Source organism: Triticum urartu, chromosome 2 (genome assembly GCF_003073215.2).
Source record: "Triticum urartu cultivar G1812 chromosome 2, Tu2.1, whole genome shotgun sequence".
NCBI classification, from domain to species: domain Eukaryota; kingdom Viridiplantae; phylum Streptophyta; class Magnoliopsida; order Poales; family Poaceae; genus Triticum; species Triticum urartu.
The window spans coordinates 262,829,415-262,851,596 of record NC_053023.1 but is presented as its reverse complement, the minus strand read 5'-3'; positions in this window follow the sequence as shown (position 1 = coordinate 262,851,596).

Sequence of the window (22,182 nt, the reverse complement as noted above, 5' to 3'; positions counted from 1 at the left end):
TTGGCAACTTTAGTGGAGGAACTTGGAGTATTCTTTACGGAAGAAAAAGTGGTTCCCAAATTGGTAATAATATTCTCAAGTTTATCGATCCTAACAGAATCGTGATTTATTTTCTCATTAACTATGGGTTCCTTTTCTTTAATATCTTTCAAAGTAACTCCTACTTTAGATCCATATTGAGAGATTCGGCTGTGGATCTTTTTATCCAAATTTTCAATTAACTCTACAGTAGCAACCTTATTTTCAATAGTTTCAAGCCTTTGCATTACATGCTCCAAAGTTAATATAGTTCCATTAACCAAAAGAGGGGGGAGACAAATAAATCTAACATAGCATTATAAGAATCAAAAGTATGGCTACCCAAAAAATTCCCTCCGGTAATAGTATCAAGAACATAACGGTGCCAAGGAGTAATGCCTACATAAAAATTGCGAAGGAGAATGGTAGTAGATTGCTTCCTAGTAGATTTATTTTGACCATTGCAAATTCTATACCAAGCATCTTTTAGATTTTCACCCTCCCTTTGCTTAAAATTTAGAATTTCATTCTCGGGAGATAACGGAGAAGATAAGGGACTGGCCATAACGACAAGCAAGCAAACTAACACAAAAGCAAACAAAAAGCAAGTGGGCAAAAAGAGGCAAATAGAGGGAGGATAGGGAGAGAGAGAGGGCAAATAAAATGGCAAGGGTGAAGTGGGGGAGAGGAAAACAAGAGGCAAATGGCAAATAATGTAATGCGGGAGATAAGGGTATGTGATGGGTACTTGGTATGTTGACTTTTGCGTAGACCTCCCCGGCAACGGTGCCAGAAATCCTTCTTGCTACCTCTTTTAGCACTGCGTTGGCTTTCCCCGAAGAGGAAGGGATGATGCAGCAAAGTAGCGTAAGTATTTCCCTCAGTTTTTGAGAACCAAGGTATCAATCTAGTAGGAGGCTACGCGCGAGTCCCTCACACCTGCAAAAAACAAATAAATCCTCGCAACCAACGCAAATAGGGGTTGTCAATCCCTATAGGGCCACTTACGAGAGTGAGATCTGATAGATATGATAAGATAATATTTTTGGTATTTTTATGATAAAGATGCAAAGTAAAATAAATAAATTAGTAGTAGGAGATTAATATGATAAAGATAGACCAGGGGGCCATAGGTTTCACTAGTGGCTTCTCTCGAGAGCATAAGTATTATACGGTGGGTGAACAAATTACTGTTGAGCAATTGACAGAATTGAGCATAGTTATGAGAATATCTAGGTATGATCATGTATATAGGCATCACGTCCAAGACAAGTAGACTGACTCCTGCCTGCATCTACTACTATTACTCCACTCATCGACCGCTATCCAGCATGCATCTAGAGTATTAAGTTAAAAACAGAGTAACGCCTTAAGCAAGATGACATGATGTAGAGGGATAGACTCATGCAATATGAAGAAAACCCCATCTTGTTATCCTCGATGGCAACAATACAATACGTGCCTTGCTGCCCTTACTGTCACCGGGAAAGGACACCGCAAGATTGAACCCAAAGCTAAGCACTTCTCCCATTGCAAGAAAGATCAATCTAGTAGGCCAAACCAAAATGATAATTCGAAGAGACATAACCAATCATACATAAAAGAATTCAGAGAAGATTCAAATATTATTCATAGATAGACTTGATCATAAACCCACAATTCATCGGTCCCAACAAACACACCGCAAAAAGAAGATTACATCGAATAGATCTCCACAAGAGAGGGGGAGAACATTGTATTGAGATCCAAAAAGAGAGAAGAAGCCATCTAGCTACTAACTATGGACCCGTAGGTCTGAAGTAAACTACTCACACTTCATCGAAGAGGCTATGGTGTTGATGTAGAAGCCCTCCGTGATCGATGCCCCCTCCGGCGGAGCGCCGGAACAGGCCCCAAGATGGGATCTCGTAGAAACAGAAAGTTACGGCGGTGGAATTAGGGTTTTGGCTCTGTATCTGATCGTTTTGGGGTACGTGGGTATATATAGGAGGAAGAAGTACGTTGGTGGAGCAACAGGGGGCCCACAAGGGTGGAGGGCGCACCTGGGGGGGGGGGGGGCAGGCGCGCCCCCTACCTCGTGGCCTCCTGTTAGCTGGCTGTCGGAGTAATGGGCCATGGGTAGGCCAACCCGAGTCCCATAACCTTTCAAGACATCGGGGCAGGCTGCGCCCCTCAAGACCCTAGGACGAAGAGCCGCCTCCTGAGGAGTCGACGGCAAGGCGGCCGACTGCCCACTCACGGTCGAGTCCCAGGGACGACTTCCAGAGAAGCCGGCTTTGGGGAGTCGGCATGCGACTCCAACAAACCCCATGACCTCATCAAAGGGGACGAGGCAGGGGCGTGGCTACAGCAAAGCCCACCCCCGCCCCTCCCCAAGGGCAGGCATGGCCCCAGCACGCCGTACCCCGGAAGATCTCTGTGCGGCGTGGCACTTTTGCCATGCCGGCCCTGACATCAGCATCGCAGGGCCGAATCCTGCACCCACGACGGCTTGTGTGTACGGCTTGGAGGCAGCAGGGCCCACTAGTCAGTGAGACCTCGGGAGACGGCGGGAGGACCACCAGTCGGACCCGTCGGGAGTCGGCCCGGGGGAGTCGGCCGAGCCCTCCCCCGGGGCCCACGCGCCATTAATCAAGATGAGATGGGGAGTGGCAACAGTGATCGCCCACCAGGCGGCGGGGCTGTTGCCACGACCTCATGATCAAGCCCGCATCATCAGAAGTACGGCTATAGTAATCAGCAGCCGGCAAGACCCGCCCACGGCGGACGCGGCCTGTCGGCTCTGTACCCGGCCAGTCGGCGGGGCCCGCCAGTCGGCGGGCCCCAGCGGTCAGCAGAGAAGGCGGAGGCCAGAGACACTGACGGCTGGGCCCGCGCCCAGCTGGATTACCATTGTACCCCTGGGGGGTAGGCCTATATAAACCCCCAGGGCACCCATGCAAAGGGTTGGAACCCATTAGCTCTAGACCAAATCATATAGGAGGGAGAGAGCTAGTCTTGCCCTCTCCCACCACCAGAAAACAGCTCGAGGAGCAACCGTGTAAGCACTTTGCCTTAGTGATCATGCGGAGACCCCGTAGAGCAGCAGTAGGGGTATTATCTCCCCGGAGAGCCTCGAAGCTGGGTAAGATTCGCCGGCGTGCATGTCTTCACCTCATCCCGTTTCCAGGCACCGGCGACGTTCTACTCACCCCCACCATGATAAGCCATCCGTTGGCATATGTCGCACCAAACCCCCGGCATTTGGCGCCCACCGTGGGGCCTGGTACACCGCCGTCCGGAGATCTGTTCTGGACGGGAACCCTTTTCCTCCCTGGCGAGCACAGTCAGCCAGGCACGCCAGATGGAGTTTGCACCGACGCGCTAAGCGGTGTCGAGATCGCCTGCGCGGTCAGCTCCTTGGCCAAACTCGTCGGCGAGGCCCGCCTCTCCGACGGACCTGCATCCAACGCAGGCACGGGCGGCCCCGAGAACCTCCTCGCGGGCCTCCTCGATCAACTCCACGTTTCCGGCGAGCCTGCCGTAGACTTGGAGTCCGTAGGCTCCACCGACCCGATGCTGGTCGACTCCGACACCGCGTCGCTCGACGCGTTCCCCACCAACGTGGTGGTCTACGACGAACCTCTCCCCCATGCAGAGAGCGACGGAAGCACCGTCACTGAGGTGCTAGTCATCAGTCATGACGAGTTCCCCGGCGGAGGAGCGCCCGACTCACTCGGCGCGGCGTTGCAAGACCTAACTGCGCCCATTCCGGAAGACGCTGACGCAGAGACGTTGGAGGCGCGCCGCCTTCAGCTCGTTGAAGGCGCGAAGAAGCTGGCCAGCATGAGGCGCTTGTCAGAAGCCTACCAGTGGGAGATGGATCGTGCCATCGGCGGCTCACCGGCCCCGGCGGAGCCCAGCCGCCTTGGCGCGGTCTGGCAGCGCGGCGTAGCCATCGCCAACCTATTTGGGGCAAGCCGCCCTATGTATGCTACACCAGCAGAGAACATCCGAGCCGCCCAGGCAGCGGCGGACGAGCTGGACAATTTCGAGGGCGAAGAACGCCGCCTCATGATGCAGTGAGTACAACAGCTTCTCGATGCGGCCGCCGCGCAGAACGAGGCCGGCTGCCACGCGGAGGCGCCTCATCGGCCCAACGACGACCTTCACTGAGACCAAGGCGCGATGTCTCAGACACCGACTGGCAGTGGCCGAGGAAGAAGAGACAAGGAGCCGACTATCAGCCACAGTCGGACTCGCATTACCATAGAGCGCGATCGAGACGGCCGCCCAAGGGTAGTGGAACGACGGGACGACTGTCCGCCTCCCCCTCCCCGCAAGGAGAGGCGAGTCTCCCCGCCGCCTGTTGACCATCCGACTCTCGGTGACCGCCTCGGCCGCCGAGAGGGAGTTGGAGAGAACGACGCCCGCCATCGGATCGACCGACTCCACCGATCCTTAGCACTGGAAGAAGAAGACGAGCTGGGTCCGCCTTGTTTCGGGCCCCGCATTCGGGACGAGCCCTTTCCCAGAGGGTTCACGCTCCCAAGACACATGCCCAAGTATACCGGCTCTGTGAAGCCGGAAGACTGGCTAGTCGACTACTCCACGGCTGTCAGCATAGCAAACGGCAACAAGCGTGTCGCCGTAAGGTACGTTCCGCTCATGCTCCAGGGCACGGCCCGGACATGGCTGAACAGCCTAAAGCCCCGCAGCATCAACAGCTGGGTTGACTTCACCGAAGCGTTCATCCGCAACTTCACCAGCATGTACAAGCGTCCTCCCAAGCCTCGTCAGCTCTCCTTGTGCGTGCAAGGCCCCGACGAGTCTACTCGTGATTACCTCACGCGTTGGGCCGAGCTCCGGAACTCCTGCGAGGGCGTGCACGAGGTGCAGGCTATCGAGTACTTTACAGCCGGGTGCAGGGAAGGCACCCTCCTCAAGCACAAGCTCCTCTGTGACGAGCCAGAAACCCTCGACGAGCTGCTAATCATAGCGGACAAGTACGCCACGGCCGACTCCTCCATGAAGGCGGAAATTCAAATCAGCACAACTGGCAAAGTGGCTCCTCAAGCTCCAAGAACTCCGGCGGCAGACGCCGGCCGGCGACAACAGCAGGGCGACAACAAGCGCAAGGCCCCGCAGCCGTCTTCCAGCAGCCGGCAGGTCGCGACCGTTGAAGCCCAGTAGCCAGAAGAGCAGCCCCTGCCCAAGCGACAGAAAGGCGGCAAGCCAAACTGGTTGCCGGCCTTCTCCTATGAGAAGACCTTGGATGGAGCTTGCAAGTTCCACAGCGGCGCAAAGTCGTCGAATCACACCACCCGGAAGTGCCACTGGCTCACCAGGATCGCCAAGGGAGACGGCCTCCTGCCTCCCCCACCTGCTGGGCAGCCGCCTCCGCCTCCGCCCCAGCAGCCGGCGGTCAGGCCAGTCGGCGCAGTACAAGACGAGTACCCTGAAGAGCATGGAGCCTATGTGGTGTTCACCAGTGTGGCTGATGATCGACGCAGCAGGCGGCTGCAGCGATAAGAGGTGAATGCAGTAGCGCCGGAGACGCCAGAGTTCATGCACTGGTCTGAGAAGCCCATCAGCTGGAGCAGGGCTGACCACCCAGAAGCGATGCCGAGTCCGGGCTCCTACGCCTTGGTCCTGGACGCCACCTTTGCTACGGACAGATGAGCCGCGCGTTTCTCGCGAGTTCTGATAGACGGGGGCAGCAGCATCAATATCCTGTACAAGGACACCATGGAGAAGTTAGGGATCAAGCAAAGACAGCTTCAGAACAGCCGGACTGTTTTTGCACGACATTGTTCCTGGGCTTTCCTGCTCGCCAATCGGCAAGATCCTGATGGACGTCCTCTTTGGGGACAAAGATCACTTCCGTAGAGAGCCCGTCTGGTTTGAAGTGGTGGATCTCGAGAGCCCATACCATGCGCTGCTTGGCATACCTGCCTTGGCCAAGTTCATGGCGGTCCCCCACTACGCCTACCTCAAGATGAAGATGCCCAGTTCCAGGGGAATTCTGACTGTGGCTGGCGACTACCGGAAGTCGTCTGCTTGCGTAGCTGAGAGCAGTCGGCTGGCCGAGTCCCTGGTAATCGCGGCTGAGAAGCGGCTCCTTGAGCGAGTTGTGGTGATGGCCGGTAAGCAGCCTGAGGTATCGCCCAGCCCAAAAGAGTCGGAGGCTGAGGGTTCGTTCAAACCGGCCAAAGAGACAAAGAAGATACCCTTGGACCCGGAGCACCCAGAGAGGTACGCCGTCGTAGGTGCAAACCTCGACAGCAAATAGGAAGGCGAGATCGTCGATTTCCTTCGTGAGAATCAGGACATCTTCGCATGGTCCCCCAAAGACATGCCAGGTGTACCGACGGAATTCACCGAGCACAAGTTTCATGTTCGATCTGATGCAAAACCGGTCAGACAGCCCCTGCGCCGCTTATCAGAAGAGAAGAGAAGAGTTGTCGGGGAAGAGATAGCCCGACTCCTAGCAGTCGGCTTCACTATGGAAGTGTTCTTTCCAGAATGGCTAGCAAATCCGGTCCTGGTACTAAAGAAGAACAAGCAGTGGCGAATGTGTATTGACTACACGAGCCTCAACAAGGCCTGCCCTAAGGATCCATTCGCTTTGCCAAGAATCGATCAGGTGATAGACTCCACGGCCGGATGCGAGCTGTTGAGTTTTTTGGATGCATACTCGGGATATCACCAGATCAAGCTAAACCCGGCTGACAGACTAAAAACCGCCTTCATCACGCCGTTTGGAGCCTTCTGCTACCTCACCATGACGTTCGGCTTAAGGAATGTCGGTGCCACCTTTCAGCGTTGCATGCAGAAGTGCCTCCTCAAGCAGCTCGGCGGGAACGCCCACGTTTACGTGGACGATGTGGTGGTGAAGACGGAAAAGCATGGGACACTGCTGGAAGACCTCAAGGAGACTTTTGAGAACCTGTGCCGGTTCCAGATCAAGCTCAACCCCGAGAAGTGTGTCTTCGGAGTACCAGCCGGCCAGCTGCTAGGTTTCCTGGTCTCTGAACGCGGCATAGAATGCAACCCAGTAAAAATCAAGGCCATTGAGAGAATGGAGGTACCCAGCCGACTGCTGGATGTGCAGAAGTTCACCGGCTGCTTAGTGTCCATCAGCCGATTCATCAGTCGGCTGGGCGAGAAAGCTCTCCCCTTATACCAACTCATGAAGAAGACCACTTTTTTCGAGTGGAACCATAAGGCGGACGAAGCTTTTCACCAGTTGAAGAAGATGTTGACTACTCCACCTGTCCTGGCGGCTCCGACTCCCAAGGAACCTATGCTCCTATACATCGCCGCCACCAGCCGAGTAGTCAGCACAGTCATCGTAGTGGAGCGCAAGGAGGAAGGCAAGGCGCTGCCTGTCCAGAGACCGGTATATTACCTGAGCGAGGTACTATCGACCTCCAAGCAGAACTACACCCACTACCAGAAGATGTGCTATGGCGTACACTTTGCTGCCCAGAAATTGAAGCCTTACTTTCAAGAGCATCCAATCACGGTGGTCTGCACGGCCCCACTTGCCGAGATCATCGGTAGCCGAGATGCTTCTGGTCGAGTGACCAAGTGGGCCATAGAGCTGGCTCCTTACACCATCCACTACCAGCCCCGCACCGCTATCAAATCACAAGCACTGGCCGACTTCCTCGTCGACTGGGCCGAGACCCAGTACCTACCTCCAGCACCTGATTCCACCCACTAGCGGATGCATTTCGACGGCTCCAAGATGCGCACTGGCTTGGGAGCCGGCGTCGTCCTCACCTCTCCCAAAGGCGACAAGCTCAAGTATGCGCTGCAAATCCACTTTGCCGCCTCCAATAACGTCGTCGAGTACGAGGCGCTCATTCACGGGCTCCGGCTTGCCAAAGAGCTTGGCATCCGCCGGATCTTGTGTTATGGTGACTCAAACTTAGTGGTCCAGCAATCATCTGGTGACTGGGACGCGAAAGATGCAAACATGGCGAGCTACCATTTCCTCGTACAGCAACTCAGCGGGTATTTCGAACGGTGCGAGTTCCTCCATGTGCCAAGGAATGACAACAACCAAGCAGATGCATTGGCACGAATCGGCTCTACCCGCCAAGCAATACCATCTGGTGTCGCCCTTCAACGCCTCCTCAAGCCGTCTGTCAAGCCTTCACCAGAATCATACTCCATTTTTGTGCCAGCTCCTCCCGAAGACATCGGATCCGACTCCAGGACTCCGGCAGTCGGAACGAGGATTTTGGCGGAAGACCCCAAAGCTGCCACAGCCAAACCCGGCCCGGGGACTGCGGTGGCGGACTCAAAGACTCCAGAACTCGGCCCAAGGACCGCGCCAGTCGGCCTGGGGACTTCATCAACCCAGCAAGTGGCTGTTGACTCCAACCCTCCGCCTCCTAGCCCAACCGCCCTCGTCCAAGTTGCAGTTCTGGTAGTTGAAGAAGTAGCAGCACCCTCATGGGCCCAGCCCATCCTCAAATTCCTGGTACACAAAGAGCTGCCGATGGATGAAACTTTAGCTCGGCAAATACAACACCGGGCGGCAGCCTACACCATAGTCAACAGAGAGCTGGTCAGGCGCAGCGTCACTGGTGTCTACCAGCGCTGCGTAGAGCCAGAGTAAGGCCAAGCGATTCTCAAAGACATCCATCAAGGCGAGTGCGGCCACCATGCAGCTTCAAGAGCACTCGTTGCCAAAGCCTTTCGACACGGTTTCTTCTGGCCAACTGCCTTGGAAGAGGCCAAGGAGCTGGTCCAAAAATGCAAAGGGTGTCAGAAGTTCAGCTCCAAGTCGCACCAGCCAGCTTCTGCACTCAAGACCATCCCCATTGCCTGGCCTTTCGAAGTTTGGGGTCTAGACATGGTGGGACCATTCAAAACAACACGAGGTGGTTTAACTCACTTACTTGTTGAAGTGGACAAGTTCACCAAGTGGATAGAAGCAAAGCCAATCAAGAAGCTGAATGGTTCGACTGCCGTAACTTTCATCTCCGATATCACAATTCGGTACGGCATACCACACAGCATCATCATCGACAATGGCACAAATTTCGCCAAAGGCGCCTTGGCCCGTTTCTGTGCAACACAGGGCATCCGACTGGACCTAGCGTCCGTCGCCCACCCGCAGTCAAACGGCCAAGTGGAGCGAGCAAACGGCCTCATCCTGTCCGGCATCAAGCCTCGGTTGATCGAGCCTCTGGAGCGCTCGGCTGGCTGTTGGCTCGCCGAGCTGCCAGGCGTCCTCTGGAGTCTGCACACGACTCCAAACAAGCCAACCGGCTTCACGCCCTTCTTCCTCTTCTACGGTGCTGAAGCCGTCATCCCAACAGACATAGAGTTCGACTCCCCACGAGTCACCATGTACACCAAGGAGGAAGCAGAAGAAGCACGACAAGACGGCGTCGATCTGCTGGAAGAGGGCTGGCTGTTGGCACTCAGCTGGTCCAGCATCTACCAGCAGAGCCTGCGCCGATACCACAATAGGAAGGTCAGGCCAAGATCTTTCCAAGAAGGCGACCTTGTGCTCCGGCTGATCCAGCGAACAGCCGGCCAGCACAAGCTGTCGGCGCCTTGGGAAGGCCCTTTCATCATCAGCAAAGTATTGGGCAACGATTCCTACTACCCGATCGACGCTCAGAAGCCCCGAGCATGCAAGAGGGACGACTCCGGCAAGGAGACGGAGCGGCCATGGAATGCAAATCTCCTCCGAAGATTTTATAGTTGATGTAGTATGTACCACGCTAACTTTTGTATTAAAGTAGCCAGACTTCGGGCCCCCCGAGGCAAGCTTGGGGACTGCCCTCTTTTGTCTGTATGATAAAAATTATGACTGCGAGTATGTTACTCCTTGTTACGCCATTTGGCACCGGGCTCGACAAGTCGGCCCGGGGACTTGCCGCCTTGTACTATGAAATGCTTCCTGCAGTCGGACAAGTAGTGTGTAAACGCCTAAACCGTCTCCTGCCAGAAGCCGCAGCTCGCAGAGCGACTGTACGGTGGGCAGCAGTAAGGTAGAATGGGCATTCGCATGAAAAATGGCTAAGGACTCAAAGCATAAAACATAGCTCAAGACGGCTTCCAGCCTTTCTCGCAAACCGACTCTCGGATAGTTGGATTGCCGTCTTCTATCTAACTTGCTCAAAAAAAATCTTGAAAACGGCTAAGTACTTGCTTTCCCAAAGTAGCCTAGCACTTGATCCAGCGACAGTCCACAGAGCGGCTGTCCGATTGGCCAGGCAGGCAACTAAGAGAAAGCGGCAAAGAAAAAAAAAGCCAAAAGAGCAACGAGCAAGAAAAGATAGATATATATATTTACATAACATAGGCCCTTGGCCGAATTGTCGAGTAGAGGTTCAAAATACACCCCGTGGGTGGAATTGTGCGAATTAACAAAGTTCTTCAAAGACTACTGAAGCAGACAAAACAAAGATACAGCGGCAGCTTAGGAAGCAGCAGACGGACTCGGAGGGTCGGAGGAGGCGCCAGCGCCAGGCGTCGGGGCGGCCGGCTGGCTAGTCTCGGCTTGATCGCCTCCGGTAGCAGTCGGGTCGGTTGCACGCGGCTCGTTGCTGGAGGCACGGGCGAGCTGAGGCTGGCCGTCTGCTCCATCTTCTGGTGCCTCCGCCTCGCCTCCGTCCTCCGCCTCGCCCTCTTCCTCGATGCTGGAGCCAATCACCTCCACCGAGTCCTCGCCGTAGTCTGGGTTCATCCCAAACCACTCTGTCGGTACCTCCTCGCCGTCTTCAGACCGCTCGGGTACGAAGATGCTGGTGTCAGTGTACTCGGCGATCGCCGTAGCACACTTGAAGAGGGCGTCTTCTGCGGCCGCTAGCTCCGACTGGGCCTTCGACCGAAGCGTGGCCCGCCGGTCTAGGTCCAGCCCCGGATACCATGCCTTGACGAACTCCAAGGCCCGACGCGCTCCAGCTTGGGCCAAAGAACCCTTCCAGGCCTCAAGACGACCAGCCGCGACCTCCAGCCAGTCGGCCGTCAGGCTGGGGGTGCGCAGAGCCTGCATATCCGGCCACAGGGCGGCAATCGCCTAGGCACCGACACGTTGAAGCCGGCGCAGCATCCGGTGAGCCGGCCGGAGGCGAGCCTCGATGCTCAGGATGTGCTCGTCAAGAGTTCGGGGGGCATCAGCGGCAATCTCTGCGCCCTCCGCCCTCCGACCTTCACGGTCAGCCTCGATGGCTTGGATGGCGGCCTGCGATTGCCCAGGGAAGAAGTCTGCAAAGACGTGAAGAAATGAAGAAGCTAGTCAAAAACCAGGAGTCGGCAGGACTTAAATCGGCAGCTCGAAGAAAGAAAATAAAGAGGCTCACCATCAACGATGTCTTCAATCTCGTGGAAGCCAGAGGATAGCAGCGCCTCCTTGTTAGACCAGGAGGAGCGCTCGCTCGCGAACTTGGCCAAGAGGGCAGTTTCCGTCTCATTCGCCTCCCTCTGCGACTTCACAAGCAGCTCCTTCTGCTCTGCCAATTGAGTGGCCAGCAGATCGTGCTCCGTGGCGAGCTTGCTGCACTCCTCCTCTTTGGCGCGCAAAGCGGAGTTGGCGTCGCTCAGCTGCTGTTGAAGAGCAGCGTTAGCCCCTGAGAAGAAGAAAGAAAGAAGGTGTCAAGCCACCAGTAAAGAAGGTCGCCGGGGAGATCCGGCCCGACTGCGCAGCAGTCAGCCCGAATCTCAGGGACTACAGCCCGCGGGTGTGCCAGCGCGCCCCAACGAAGAAGGAAAAGGACTTACTCCGGCTCTTCGACAGATCGGCGGTCCGCTTGCCCAGCTCTTGAACTTTACGGTTGAAGGCAGTGATGCGGAGGTTGTGGTAATCCTGCGATGAATGTTTTAGACAAAAAGTTAATACCCAAAGTTCATCAATTGGAGTTCCGGGCTGCCTGCTCAGCAGCCTGCCCGAAACTCGGGGACTGCACCCAGTGGGTGCGCTGGCGCGCCCCCATAGAGAGGAACAAGAAAAACAAAGGCTAAAAGGAAAAAACATACCCGGACGGCTGCCCGCGACGCCAGGTACGCCTTGGTGCAATTCTGGAGGGCGTCGCCCTCGGCACGAAGCTTCGCCTGGACATCCAGAAGCGCCTGGTTCAGCGGAACTGTGCCGCCTCCTTGCACCCACCCAATGGGTGCGGCGCTCGTCGCCTCGGCATCTGGGATCATTGAGCTGGCAGCACCGGCTTCCAGGGGACGGGGCGCCGAAGTCGCCTTCTCCAGACGGCGGCGTGTTGGCGAGCCGACTTGGAGGAGTAGCCTCGCCACGGCCTCGTCTTCGGTCGGCGGCACCGGAGGGCCCGCCGGCTGCTCGCCCTGCGCACCTTCAGACGGCGGTGGAGGCGGCGGCGGAACGTTCGCACTCGGCTTACAGAGGTCGCCGCCCTCCCCCTCCGCGACGGGGTTCTCCCTGCCGGCTTCCCCAGTCTGCCCCGTGAACTCTGGAGGCGGCGGCGCAGAGTTTAACAGGGTGACGAGCACTGCCGACTGGCGGCGTGCGGCTTCCTCAGCCTGCTGCTTCGCCGCGGCGGCGGCTTCGGCCTCCGCTAGTTTTTTCTTAGCGGAGGCCACCGCCCTGTCGGCCTCTGCCTTCTCCAGGCGGAGGGCCTCTTCTTCGTTGCGCTTCTCCTGCGCATTCCGCTCCGTCGCCTCTTAGAGGTCAGCAGCGGGGTCAATCCGCCGAGTGGTGGCGGACGTCTCCGCTGACCCCATGACGGAGGCGGCGGTGACCCTCTAAAGAGAGAGGGGAGCCTTGAAGCAAGAGGGGCAAGCAGAGACTCAGACAAATCACGAAGAAAGAATAAAACTTTGAAGACAGAATACTTACGCGGAGACCAACAGCGGCTTCTTCACTTCCTTACGGAAGCGGATGGCCTTCGTGGCCGCCTCTTCCCTCCGGGTCGCCGCAGCCGAACCCTTGGGCTTCTTCGGCCGACTGCCGAACAAGGTCGGCACGGCCCTGCGCTTCTTCCCGCCGCCTGGAGCGCCCGGCGCGGCTGAAGAACCCGCGCCAGGCTGGCTGGCTCCTGACCGATGGCGAGGGGCGACTTCTCCCTCGGCGTCGTCGTCAGGCCAGTCGGCGAAAGTGGCCGAAGGCCTGAAGTCGCCCGCTGTTCCTCCTCCTCCCTCGGCGTCATCTTCCAGAGCCACCGCCCCCAGATCGGGGTCGTCGACGTCGCTCTCCGCCCGGTCGGCGAGGAACTCGCGGGCCGGCCCCGAGGTGCCGGCTGGTGAGTGAAGGAGGGGATTCTAACCAAAGCCGACTGGTCAAAACAGAACTCGGGAAGAAGAAGACAATCCAAAGAAAGAAAAGAAAGGCGACTCACCACGGGCGGGGGGTTGGCGCGGGAGTACGGCTCCTTGCCGAATCGCCAGTCCTCCAGGAGCCTGCTGTCCGAGAGGTAGTTCACCATGAAGGACACCTCTTCGTGAGGCATGTCCTTGGTGCACATCCGACTCGGGTTGCGGTGCCCGCTCATCTGGCATATCATATGAGGGCGGCCTTGGAGTGGGAGAACTCGGCGCGAAACGAAGGCGGCCAGCAGGTCCGGACCAGTCAGACCCTCCGACTGCGTCAGCACTCGGAGTCGCGTGATGGCGCCGGCTCCCGCTGGCGTCAGCGACCTGGCCCGGTACGACCAGTTGGGCAGTCGCCCAGCCGGCGGGCCGGCTTCGAAAGCCGGCAAGTTGACCCAGTCTCCCCTCGCGGAGGCGTTCTTGACGTAGAAGTAGGATCTCTGCCACATCTTCACCGACTTGATCAGCGAGATGGAGGGGAAGGGATTGTCGGCCCCCGACCTTCGCACGACGATGAAAGCGCCGCACTGAGCCGGCACGCCCGCAGCCTGGGTGCCGAGCTTGGAGAAGAAGAACTCCCCCTAGAGCTCGAGGGTGGGGAGGACTCCGAGGAAGCCTTCGCACATGGCCACGAAGGCGGACAGCAGCACCACTGCGTTGGGGGTGAGGTGGTGCGGCTGGAGTCCGTAGAACTCTAGGAAGGACCGGAAGAAACTGCTCGCCGGCAGCCCCAGCCCGCGCAGGTAGTGCGAGCGGAAGATGACCCGCTCGCCCTACTGCGGTGCGGGGGAAATCTCCCCCTTCGACGCAAGACGCACCTGCACGTGATCCTCGCCGGGAAGCCGACGGGTCCGGCGGAGGAACTCAATGTGGTCTTCATGAACTTCGGAGCCGTCCCAGGTGCCGGAGCGCACTGGGGGAGGCGAGGCGGCGGAGGAAGAACTCATCACGAGTTGTCACCGCAGCGTTCGCCGGAGCTTGGGCGTGCGGCGGAGCGAAGAAGAGAAGAGGAAGGAGGAGAGCGAGGAGCAGCAAGGAGGAAGAGAACGAGGAGTAGTGGGAAGGAGGGGCGCGCGTGCCTCCCTCTTCCCCCTACTTATAGCCTCGTGGGCTGCGAAGCCGAGGGGACGGACGTGGGGATTTACTGCACCCACAACCCCACGGCCCCCACGATCCACGATAAAGTTACTGCACGCAGTAACTCCACGGGAATCCCAACCATCCACCGGGGCCGCAGCGGATCCGCTCGGGCGCCGAGGCGCGGTAGTGGCGGGCCCCACCAATGGTCCTGTCCCGTCGCGCGCGTAGGCTGGCAGGACGGCCTATCCACGTGCCCTCGCGTGACAGGCCAAGAATGGGCGGCGGCCTGGAGGCTTAGCTAGCACGCCACTTAAATCCCGCCGCGACGTTCGAAATACTGAGCGAGTCGGAATTGAGTGAGTCCGAGTTGAGCAAGTTCGACTCCTTCTAGTCGGCCCGGCAGAAGTCAATCAGAGACCATGTGTTGAGCACCCGGAAAGAGAAACTGCTGAGGCTTCTTGGCCGATCGTCCGTGGCGCCTCACCAGCTTCGGGGACTACTGTCGGAGTAATGGGCCACGGGTAGGCCAACCCGAGTCCCATAACCTTTCAAGACATCGGGGCAGGTTGCGCCCCTCAAGACCCCAGGACAAAGAGCCGCCTCCTGAGGAGTCGACGGCAAGGCGGCCGACTGCCCGCTCATGGCCGAGTCCCAGGGACGACTTCCAGAGAAGCCGGCTTTGGGGAGTCGGCCTGCGACTCCAACAAACCCCATGACCTCATCAAAGGGGACGAGGCAGGGGCGTGGCTACAGCAAAGCCCACCCCCGCCCCTCACCAAGGGCAGGCATGGCCCCAGCACGCCGTACCCCGGAAGATCTCCGTGCGGCGTGGCACTGTTGCAATGCCAGCCCTGACATCAGCACCGCAGGGCCGAATCCTGCACCCACTCTGGCTTGTCTGTATGGCCTGGAGGCAGCAGGGCCCACTAGTCAGTGAGACCTCGGGAGACGGCGGGAGGACCACCAGTCGGACCCGTCGGGAGTCGGCCCGGGGGAGTCGGCCGAGCCCTCCCCCGGGGCCCATGCGCCATTAATCAAGATGAGATGGGGAGTGGCAACAGTGATCGCCCGCCAGGTGGCGGGGCTGTTGCCACGACCTCATGATCAAGCCCGCGTCATCAGAAGTACGGCTACAGTAATCAACAGCCGGCAAGACCCGCCCGCGGCGGACGCGGCATGTCGGCTCCGTACCTGGCCAGTCGGCCGGGCCCGCCAGTCGGCGGGCCCCAGCGGTCAGCAGAGAAGGCGGAGGCCAGAGACACTGACGGCTGGGCCCGCGCCCAGCTGGATTACCATTGTACCCCTGGGAGGTAGGCCTATATAAACCCCCCAGGGCACCCATGCAAAGGGTTGGAACCCATTAGCTCTAGAGCAAATCATATAGGAGGGAGAGAGCTAGTCTTGCCCTCTCCCACCACCAGAAAACAGCTCAAGGAGCAACCGTGTAAGCACTTTGCCTTAGTGATCATGCGGAGACCCCGTAGAGCAGCAGTAGGGGTATTATCTCCCCGGGGAGCCCTGAAGCTGGGTAAGATTCGCCGGCGTGCATGTCTTCGCCTCATCCCGTTTCCAGGCACCGGCGACGTTCTACTCACCCCCACCATGAGAAGCCATCCATTGGCATATGTCGCACCAAACCCCCGACACTGGCTTGATGTATGGTCTAGGTCTCTTGAGTTGTATTTGGTGAGAAAATCACGTTCCCGAAGGTTTCATTCTGTTTGGACTCCGTTTGATATTCCTTTTCTTCGAAACCCTAAAATAGGCAAAAAACAACAATTCTGGGTTGGGCCTCCGGTTAATAGGTTAGTCCCAATAATAATGTAAAAGTGGATAATAAAGCCCAATAATGTCCAAAACAGTAGATAATATAGCATGGAGCAATCAAAAATTATAGATACATTGGAGACGTATCAACCATCTATTACCTTTTGGAGAGTGGTATCTCCTAGATTGGTTAGGTGTTACTTGGGAGCCTCCATCAAGATTGTGGAGTTGAACCAAGGAGTTTGTAAGGGCAAGGAGATCACCTACTTCATGAAGATCTACCCAAGTGAGGCAAGTCCTTCATGGGCGATGGCCATGGTGGGATAGACAAGTTTGCTTCTTTGTGGACCCTTCGTGGGTGGATCCCTCCACGGACTCGCACAACCGTTACCCTTCTTGGGTTGAAGTCTCCATCAACATGGATGTACGATAGCACCACCTATCGGAACCACGCCAAAAACCTCTGTGTCTCCAATTGCGTTTGCACACTCCAATCTCATCCCTTACTTTCTTGCAAGTTGCATGCTTTACTTTCCGCTACTCATATACTCTTGCCATGCTTGCTTGAAATGTATTGTGAATGTTTAAACTTGTGCTAAAACTCCACTTTAACTTAAAGAAATTAAAAAGTGCTACTTTTCTTTGTTGAGGGTCTAATCACCCCCCTCTAGACACCTCTTCTCGATCCTACACCTGACTTAAGTGTGCGCTAATCATACATGCAAATGTGCTCGATAAAGATAAGAGACTCAGGGAAGATATCACAACACAACTCTAGACACAAATTAAAGTCATACAAGATTTATATTACAAGCCAGGGGCCTCGAGGGCTCGAATACATAAGCTTGAATACAAATGAGTCAACGGAAGCAACAATATCTGAGTACAGACATAAGGTAAACAAGTCTCCCTTAAGAAGGCTAGCAAAAACAACAAATGGATCAAAAAGTAAAGGCCTCCTGCCTGGGAGCCTCCTAACTACTCCTGGTCGTTGTCGGTCTCCACGTAGTAGTAGGCTCCGTCGGGTAGTAGTAGTCGTCAGCAGGATCGGCTGGCTCCTGACTCTGTCATCTGATTGAAGCAATCAGGTATAGGGGAAAGGGGTAGCAAAGCAACCGTGAGTACTCATCCAAAGTACTCGCAATACTTACATCATCTATACTAAGTATGTATCAATATTAAAGGAATGAGGCTATATCTTTGGACTGAATTGTAGAAATGCCAATAGAGAAGTGAAAGGCCTAGCCTATCGAAGACTAGCATCTTGAAGCATCTTGTAGTATTAGAAGAGTGCATATTAGCATATTATAAGTATTAAGTACAATGTAGTAACGCCCAGAGATCCTTCCTCTACTCTCAGCAAGAAAATCAATCCCAGAGCCATCATATCCATATAGTGTCTCCAGTATCTAGTTCTAGTTCTAATAGATCGGGATACAACTTTGGGCGTCCGTTACCGTGGACACGGCTATTCAAATAGATTTACTTCCCTACAGGGGTGCACCAACTTACCCAACACGCACAATTAGCTTTGGCCAGACACACTTTTTCGGGTCATGCCCGACCTCGGCTGATCAACACGTACTAGTCCTACCTAGACTCAACAGAGAGGCCAGCACACCGGTCTACATCCTAAATGCAAAGAGGTCATGGGCCAATCGTCCTTTGCAATCATGTGCATTGCGAACGCGGCCTGGAGGAGACCCACCCCCTAATACAAGCGTAGGTGGTTCCCATCCAACCGGGCGCGCGCCGCTAAACTGCCGACGTTAGTGAGCTTTCGGAAAAAACGTATGACGCCGAGTGCCCATACTTATACCTGCATGGTGGTTAGTGCGAAAAGGCCTACTCAAATCACATATCCAAACCTGTTAGTGTCTTAGGAGCGCGCGGAGACGATCAATGATCCATGATCTGTGGTTATGTCGCCCTGTCTCGCAGACTTACGACAAGGGCTAAGAATGCCCGGCTGTGCCGCCTAATTATCTCGTGGGTACCCTCCAGGTCAACCCGATTCATGAGAGATTGTCAGGAACTCAGGTCTACCTCTACCGGGGTGATACCGCCTGTCCCTTCAGTCCCACAGAAACAATAAACGGGGAACAGGTGAAGGTAACTGTGTGTCTGTGATCACCCACAAGTATAGGGGATCCATCGTAGTCCTTTCGATAAGTAATAGTGCCAAACCCAACGAGGAGCACAAGGAAATGACAAGTGGTTTTCAGCAAGGCATTCTCTACAAGCACTGAAATTATCGGTAACAGATAGTTGTGTGATAAGATAATTCGTAATGGGTAACAAGTAACAAAAGTTACTAAGGTGCAGCAAGGTGGCCCAATCCTTTTTGTAGCAAAGGACAAGCCTAGATGAACTCTTATATAAAGTAAAGCGCTCCCGAGGACACGTGGGAATTGTTTTCAAGTTAGTTTTCATCATGCCCATATGATTTGTGTTCGTTACTTTGATAATTTGATATGTGGGTGGACCGGTGCTTGGGTGCTTCCCTTCCTTGGACAAGCCTCCTACTTATGATTAACCCCTCTCGCAAGCATCCGCAACTACAAAGAAGAATTAAGATAAATCTAACCATAGCGTGAAAAATATGGATCCAAATCAGCCACTTACGAAGCAACGCATAAACTTGGGTTTAAGCTTTTGTCACTCTAGCAACCCATCATCTACTTATTACTTCCCAATGCCTTCCCCGAGGCCCAAATCATGGTGAAGTGTCATGTAGTCAACATTCACATAACACCACTAGAGGAAAGACAACATACATCTCATTAAAATATCGAACGAATACCAAATTCACATGATTACTTATAACAAGACTTCTCACATGTCCTCGGGAACAAACGTAACTACTCAAAAAGCATATTCATGTTCATAATCATAGGAGTATTAATTAGCATTAAGGATCTGAACGTATATGATCTTCCACCGAATAAACCAACTAGCATCAACTACAAGGAGTAATCAACACTACTAGCAACCCACAGGTACCAATCTAAGGTTTTGAGACAAAGATCGGATACAATAGATGAACTAGAGTTTGAGAGGAGATGGTGCTGGTGAAGATTTGATGGAGATTGACCCCCTCTTGATGAGAGGATCATTGGTGATGATGATGGCTTCGATTTGCCCCTCCCGAAGGGAAGTTTCCCCGGCAGAACAGCTCCGCCGGAGCCCTAGATTGGTTCTGCCCATGGTGGCTGCCGCTCCTCCTCTAACCTATATATACTAGGTTTTTTTTGCTTTATTTAATATACAAGTTTTGGAGCCTCCTCTGGTTCTTCTAGTTCTAGTTCTAGTTGGTTCTAGTTGAATAATCAGAACTAGGCTAATCATCTTGTCCTCATAATTAGAAGCCTTGTGTGGTTCTAATCTCCTCCCTCTAATTCTCCGGGGACGATTAGCTCTGCACAGTGAAGCACTGTCGAATCGTGAAGGTTGCACGCTTGCAACCAAGTAGAGAGGTCGTTCTTTCGGTCTTGGTCCATGGAAATGTGCATGGGCGGTACAAGGGATCGTTCATCAATGGTTCGAGGGACTCCAAGTACGATCTACACTAACATGTTTTCTTTCACTGCAACTCGATGACGATAACGATCGTGATCCCAACCCGTTATGCATCTTCATATTGATCTTGGGTGATTGTAGGCGCGATTTTTTTGTTTTCTACTACGTTTCCCAACAACTACTCCCACAAGTGTCTAGAGGCTATATCAAGACTAATTGGACCAATGGAGGAGTCACATACAAGGAGAAATTCCTACAAACAGTTCGGGGCTTCGAGCAAAGAGATCAAAAACATGAAAATTAGCAAGAACATGGGCTAAGAACTGAGCATGAATTTTTCTGGAGGTGGAAGGAGGCAATGGGCATGGGCACTAAGTGAGTGGGGCCTTGTGGGGCCCACATGCCCACATGGCTCGCCCCGGGGGGGGGGGGGGTAGGCGTGCCACCTAATCTTGTGGCTCACTGGTGCACCCCCTGGTTTGTGTTCAGTACCAAAAATTCTTAAATATTCCAAAAAACATACTATATTTTTAGGACATTCTGAGAACTTTAATTTTCTGCACATTTTTTATTGCATAGAAAATTTAGGAAACGAGATAAATGGGACAATCTAAATCATTAAATTTATTCAAAACTAAATATAACAAAAGATAAACTAAAGTTACAGAAAGTTGTGCTTACGGAATTCATCGACTATGCTCCTAAAAAATCCATTAACAAGGTTAATCATGTCTTATTAAAAAATTATTTCTGAGTGGCATAGAACCAAAGAATTTTTGTATAGCACTAAGTTAGCTCAACTGGAATATGCATTGTTCCAATTATAAGAGTTTGGTACTTATTTTCGGGAATCGGAAGAGGAAATTCAAAACCTCCAATAGTGATGATCATAACTTTTTCAATAGAATTGAGACTGTTTACTTTGTTTGGCTTCTTAGGGATATATATCGTATGCTCATTGCCATTAACATGAAAAGTGAACTTGCTTTTGTTGCAATCAAAACAACCCCTGCAGTATTTAGAAAAAGGTCTTCCAAGGATAACTGACATGTTGTTCTCCCCGGGCATATCAAGATAACAAAGTCCGTCAATATAGTGACATTAGCAACCACAACGGGAACATCCTCACAAATACCGATTAGTATAGCAACTAATTTGTCAGCCATTTGCAAAGAAATTTCAGTAGGAGTCAACTTACTCAAGCTCCTAAATCACATAAAGTAGCTTTTAACATGATGGTTTTTAATAGAGCATAACACTAACACTAACACCAGCCCCTAAATCACATAAAGTAGCTTTTAACATGATGGTTTTTAATAGAGCATGGTACAGCAGGTATTCCTGGATCTCCTTCTTTTCCAAGTATTTTTCCTTTAAAGGAATAATTTGCAAGCATAATAGAAATTTCAGCCTCATGTATTTTTCTTTTATTAGTAACAATGTCTTTCATATACTTAGCATAAGGAGGCATTTTCATAGCATCAGTCAAAGGTACTTGCAAGAATAAAGGTATAAGCAATTCAACAAAGCGGTTGAAAGCGTCTTCATCTTTAGATTTTAAGGCCTTACTAAGAAAAGGCACAGGTTTTTGAATCCATGGTTCTCTTTCTCTACCATGCTTTCTAGCAACAAAGTCTTGTTTATTATATCTTTTGTTCTTAGGAGATGGGTCATCAAGCTCAATTTTAGGTTCTATTTCTATGTCATTACCAGATTCTTTATTATCATCTGGTGGAGCATCAACATGATCATCATTGGCATCATCATTATCATTATCACTAGGTATGAGCATCAGAAATATAAACATTATTAACATTTTCAACGGGGTTTTCTATGACAGGTTCACTAGACGCGTGCGAAGTTTTATCCTTGTTCTTCTTCTTTTTCTTCTTAGGTGAACTACTACACTATCATTAATTCTTTGAGAATATTGTTCAATTCTTTTAGGATGACCCTCAGGGAACGAAGGTTCCTGGGTCATTTTACTACCTCTAGCCACTACTCTAACCGCATAGTCATTAAGTTTATTGTTCATAAATTTATGCAAATAATTTTGTGATTTAGAAACTTGTTCGAGCTGAGTGTGGACCATAGAGGAATGTTTACATAAACCTTTAACATTATTGGCAATTCTAAACATCAAACCACTCAAGCGTTCAATCATAATAACATTATGTTTCAATTAATCACTTATTTGTCTATTAAAGTTTTCTTGCTTAACAATAAAATTATTAAGTTCATCTAAGCACTGACTTGGAGATTTATTACAAGGAATATCACCCTCATCAAACCTATAAAAAGAGTTTACCTCTACTACCTCTATTGGGATATCGGGTCCATGTATTTCTTCAATAAGTGGTAGATTTTTAACATCTTCAGATTTAATACCTTTCTCTCTCATAGATTTCTTGGGTTCATGCATATCTTCTCGATTAAGGAGTATAATACTTCTTTTCTTCGAAGTTGGCTTAGGAGGTGGCTCAGGAAGTGTCCAATCATCAACATTTCTCGATA